General features: G+C 38.0%; 1 pseudogene; it reads left to right on the top strand.

Moving 5' to 3' along the window:
- Positions 1 to 2,272: 2,272 nt before the first annotated feature.
- On the top strand, positions 2,273 to 3,026 carry LOC122221148 (annotated as a pseudogene).
- The last annotated feature ends 2,884 nt before the right edge of the window (positions 3,027 to 5,910 follow it).

Here is a 5,910-nt window from a genome sequence, read left to right as displayed (position 1 = left end):
GGTGCTCAACATCACTCATCATGAGGGAAATGCAAATCAAAACTGCAATGAGAGATCACCTCACACTGGTCAGAATGGCTAAAATCACAAACACAGGGAACAACAGGTGTTGGTAAGGATGTGAAGAAAGGGAAACCCTCTTGCACTGTTTGCTCCTGGGAATGCAAATTGGTACATCTGCTCTGGAAAACAGTATGGAGTTTCCCCAGAAAGTTAAAAATAGAACTACCCTACAATTCAGTAATTATACCACTAGGTATTTATGCAAAGATTACAAAAATACTAATTTGAAGGGATATATGCACCCCAATGTTTATAGCAACATTTTCTACAATAGCCAAATTATGGGAAAAGCCCAACTGTCTATCAACTGTTGAATGAATAAAGAAGAAGTGGTATATGTATAGAATGGAATATTCCTCAATAGTGAAAAAGCATGAAGTCAGCGCACCTGGGTGGCTCAATGAGTTAAGCATCTGACTTTGGCTCAGGTCACCATCTCACAGTTCCTGAGCTTGAGCCTGCATCAGGCTCTCCATTGTCAGCACCCTCTATCCCTCTCTCGCTCTTTCTGTTCCTCCACTGCTCATGTTCTCCCTCTGTCAAAAATAAACATTAAGAAAAAAAAATAATGAAATATTTCCATTTGCAATGATATAGATGGACCTAGAGAGTATAATGCTAGGTGAAACAAGTCAGAGAAAGACAAATACCACATGATTTCATTCATAGTGGAATTTAAGAAACAAAACAAGAAAGCAAAGGGAAAAAATAAGAGAGACGAAGCAAGAAATAGACTCTTAACTGTAGACAACAAACGGATGGTTACCAGAGGGGAGGTGGGTGGATGGAGGGATTGGTGAAATAGATGACGGGGATTAAGGAGTACACTTGAAATGAGCATTGGATGATGTATGGAAGTGTTGAATCACTATATTGTACACCTGAAACTAATATTACACTGTGTTGACTAATTGTAAATTAAATTTAAAAACTCATTACTAATAATGTGCAGATGGAACAGGACACAGATTCAGAGATTTCTGGAGTATCTTCTGAGAATTTAAAGTGAGGACATAAGCAGAATGAAAGAAAAATATTTATGCATAAAATATCCTTTGCCCCCTTAAAGAAAACAATATAACAATATAACTTATTATCTCCTTTATTCAATTTTACTTGAAAACATGTATTTTTCTCCTGTGGCAGAGACTGGTTACTAACATAAAAAGTATCACATGGACTTTGACCTCATGTTCACTATTCCATAGGAAAAGAAATGTTGGACCCATCTTGGAAAAAAATTCACATATGCCTTTTATAGGAAATTGTTTGGCAGCCCCACGGAAGGTTGTCTGGGGTTGGCCATGGCCCTGGGCTTCTTCTGTCACCCAAGGCTCAAACAGATAAGTTGCCACACTCATGAGGGGACACCCACTTGACAGGGTCCCTACAGCTTCCCTAAGCCACTGTCAATTCAGGCCCTGTGTACCTACAAATATTCCTCATTCCCCTAGATCAAAAGCCCTTTCTCTTTCCAGAACACTGCTTGAATTTTCTGTGACATTTTTGAAAGTTTGATATTAAACCTATGATGCCTACATTGTGTTCCTCTGTCAACCAATGGGAAGGAAGGAAGAACAGAAGAATGAACAATGGGAGGGGAAAAGAGAGGAGGAGAGGAGAAGACAAAACAGGGAGACTCTGGGAAAGAGGGTTCTCAATGTGGAGGAAGGTGATACAGATAGGGAATGGAGGAAGGCAAATCAAACCCTGTGTGACTAGATTGGGATTGCAAGTATCATTGTAATTACATGTGAAAAATACATGCACACACAGTTTTTATGGATCTATATATCTATACACAGATCCTCCACAACTTATGATGGAGTTATGTTCTGATAAGCCTGAGTTGAAAATATTAAAAGTCAAAAATGTTTAATACACCTAACCTACCAAACATCATAGCTTAGCCTAGCCTACCTTAAATATGTTCAGAAATCTTACATTAGCCTACAGTTGGGCAAAATCAAACACAAAGCCTATCTTATAATAAAGTGTTGAATATCTCATGCAATTTATTGAATACTGTACTGAAAGTGAAAAATATAATGGTTGCATGGGCACAGACTGCATGGCTGACTGGTAGCTGTGGCACCCTGCTATTGTCCAGCATCAAGAAAGAGTATCATGCCTCAGATCACTAGCCTGAGAAAACATAAAAAAAAAAATTAAATTTTCAGTATTGCTCTCTTGGGTCCTTGCTTCCAAGATGACCAAGGAAAGAAGAAATAATGGCCATGTTGCAAAAAGGGTCACATGTAGCCTATTTGTGGCACCAGCTATGCCCACTGCATGCCCAAGGACAGGGCCATTAAGAAGTTCCTTTTATGTGGGTGGCTCTGTTGGCTCAGGTCATGATCTCATGGTTCATGAGTTCCAGCCCCAGATCAGGCTGTCAGCGCATAGCCCACTTCAAATCCTGTATCTTCCTCTCTTCCCCTCCCCTGTTCACATACACACTCTCTCAAAAAGAAAAAGAAAAAAAAACCATTAAAACAAAAAAAGTTCCTTTTATTCAGAACATAGTAGAGGCCACCACTGCCAGGGACATTTCCAAAGTGAATATCTTAGTTGCCTATGTGCTTCCCAAGCTGTATGTGAAGCTACATTACTGTGGGAGTTGTGCCATTCATAGAAAAATGGTCAGGAATTGCTCTGGTGAAGCACAAAAAGACCAAACACCCCTACCCAGATTAAAATTTTCTTTTCTATTTTTCTTTTAGAGAGGGAGAGAGAGAATGTGTGTGTGCATGGGAGAGGAGCAGAGAAAGAGAAAGAATCTTAAGCAGGCTCCACGCTCAGCCCAGAGCTGGACATGGAGTTCCATCCCACAAACCATGAGATCATGACCTGAGCCAAAATCAAGGGTTAGATGCTTAACCAACTGAGCCTCCCAAATATCCCCAAACCCTACATTTAGACCAGCTGGTGCTTCCCCACAACCTCCACTGAAGTCCATGTAAGGAAGTAAGTCCTTAAGTACTGAAGAGAAATTGTTCTCTGGAAAAAACAAAAACAAACAAACAAACAAACAAACAAACATGGAGTTTATACTTAAAAAAAATTTGAAGCATAATTTCTACGAAATGAGTATTGCATTTGCACCATTGTAAAGCTGAAAAATCATAACTTGAACCATCGTAAATTGGGGACTATCATAGTTATATAGAACTACATATTTTTTAAGTTTATTTATTTAGAGAGAGAGAGAGAGCACAAGTGAGGAAGAGGCAGAGAGAGAGAGGGAGAGAGAAAATCCCAAGCAGGCTTCACACTGTCAGTGCAGGGCCTGATACAGGGCTCTATCTCATGAATCATGAGCTGAAATCAAGAGTCAACTGAGCCACTCAGGTGCCCCAATATCTATACTTTTTTTATCTGAAAGGACCTAAAATCAATTTTAATAGCACCAAGACCTTGATTTCTAAACACCTTTCCCCTATGCCTATTTTTAATTTATGAATTTGAATGGTTAATATATTCACATGTTGAAAAATCATAATGTACAAAATGACATGTAATGGCAAGTCTGCCTTCCATCCCTGATGGCCATATAGCTGTATTTGCCTGGTGAAGACTCAGTTTACAACCACTGTCCTGGCATGATGATGAATAGTCCCTTCTTCCTCTCAGAAGTATGTTATTTTGGATAAGTTATATAGACACTCTAGTTGGATCCCTCTTCCTTTGCCATGCTGCCACTCTAAGACATACAGAATCACCTGTGTTATCAGTGTCTATGTATACTTCTGGAAGAATTTTATGCATATATAAGTAAATACATACATAAATATATATGTATATATATATATATATATTAAAGAAATGGCTACTGTTAACTTTATTTTGAAGCAAATTTACATAGTATATAGAAATGGCAACTCACTAATTTTAAATATTTTGCCATATTTGGTTTGTCATGTTTTGAGCTACTATCATTTTCACCTGGATTGCAGTTTCCAGCCCCTTCCTTTCTCAACCTTTTAAATTATTTGGGAAAATTAATACACAAAAGAAAACTCCAAGAGGATAATATTGAAAACTTTATGGAGTAGGACACTGGCAGAAATGATAGAAGAGGAAAGGGAGTGTTAAAGCAGTAGAGTGGGGGGTGGGGGCGCATAAGGAAGGCTTGCAATCCTAATTTTGAGAATCAAAGAATTACAAAAGCATCTATGTACCTCCTGACTTATCTGTGATTGACATAAAACACTGAAAATATCCTTTCTCCCAGCAGCCCTTTATAAACTTAATGACTAACACATACACCATGGTAGCCTAGGCCTAAATAAATAAATAAATGACTGAAATTTTAATTTTTCCTACCTCACTCCTGAATAACTTCAGTGCAAGCCTTCATACACAATTCCATGTAAGTCAATAAAAGGAATAATCATGTGGATTTTTCCCTTATCATGTTCACAGTCCAATAAAGAATTAGAACTATTTAATGGAATTAAAATTTTCTTGTTTATTTATTTTTGAGAGAGAGAGAGTGAGCGAGCTAGTAAGTGAGCGAGCACAAGCAGGGGACAGGCAGAGAGAGAGGGAGAGGGAGAAACAGAATCCAAATCAGGCTCCAGGCTCCAAGCTGTCAGCACAGAGCCCAATGCGGGTCTTGAACCCATGAACCGTGAGATCATGACCTAAGCTGAAGTCAGACTCTTAGGTCCAGTGGTGACTAAACCACTCAGGCACCACTGAAATTTGGATTTAAGTAGTAAGAAAATAACTACAGATAAACAAGAGGTCTTAGTCCCTCATTCCCCACCCAAACCTCTAGCTAGACATGCACATATCTATTCACAATATCCATTTATCACTTTTCATATTGCTGAATATAAGAATCTGGTTTACTCCTACTTTTAAGTGTAAGGATCTAAGGATATACACACTTAAAAGTTCATGGCAGCAGTGTCGGTGATAATTGAACACTACACATGACTCAGACAATCATCAGGTATAGAAGGGCCCTATCTTGTGGATTTTTTTGTATACCATATAAAATGGTATCACTCATACATATGTACATATATTTAATGTACACAAGTATGCACAAGTGTTAGTATTAGATATACAGTAGTGATAGACATAGAGATTAATAGAATTATCTGGAGATGAAAATGAACAACTGGAACTACATACATACAGCATAGATAAATATTGAAAACATAACACAGCCATATTCTGGAGATACTGTGGGTTCAGTTCCAGAATACTGCAATAAAGTGACTATTGCAACAAAGTGAGTCAAATGAATTTTTTGGTTTTCCAGTGCATATACAAGTCATGTTTACACTCTACTGTGCTACTGTAGTTTATTATGTGTGCAATAGCATTATGTCTTAAAAAAAAAAGAACATACCTTATTTTAAACATACTTTATTGCTAAAAAATGCTACCCATCATCTTAGCTTTTGGTGAATCATTATCACTGTTATAAATCTTTATAATAAATAAATTTAAAAGTTTAAAATATTGTGGATGTGACACAGAGACATGAAATAAGCAAGTGCTGTCAGAAAATGGCACAGGTACACTTGGTTAATTCAGGATTGTTGTAAACATTCATACTGTAAAAAAATGCAATATTTGGGGCTCCTGTCTGGCTTAGTCAGAAGAGCATGTGACTCTTGATCTTGGCGTTGTGAGTTCAAGCTCCAGGGATGTAGATTACTAAAAACAAATAAATAAATAAAAAGGGGCACCTGGGTGGCTCAGTTGGTTAAGCGTCCAACTCTTGATTTTGGCTCAGGTCATGATCTCATGGTTCATGAATTTGAGCCCCACGTCAGGCTCTGCACTGTCAGATTTTCTCTCTCCCTCTCTTTGTCCCTCCCCAGCTTA

This window comes from Panthera leo, chromosome B3, assembly GCF_018350215.1.
Source record: "Panthera leo isolate Ple1 chromosome B3, P.leo_Ple1_pat1.1, whole genome shotgun sequence".
Classification (NCBI taxonomy): domain Eukaryota; kingdom Metazoa; phylum Chordata; class Mammalia; order Carnivora; family Felidae; genus Panthera; species Panthera leo.
The sequence above is the reverse complement of the archived record's forward strand: the minus strand, read 5'-3'. Positions and strand labels throughout refer to the sequence as shown.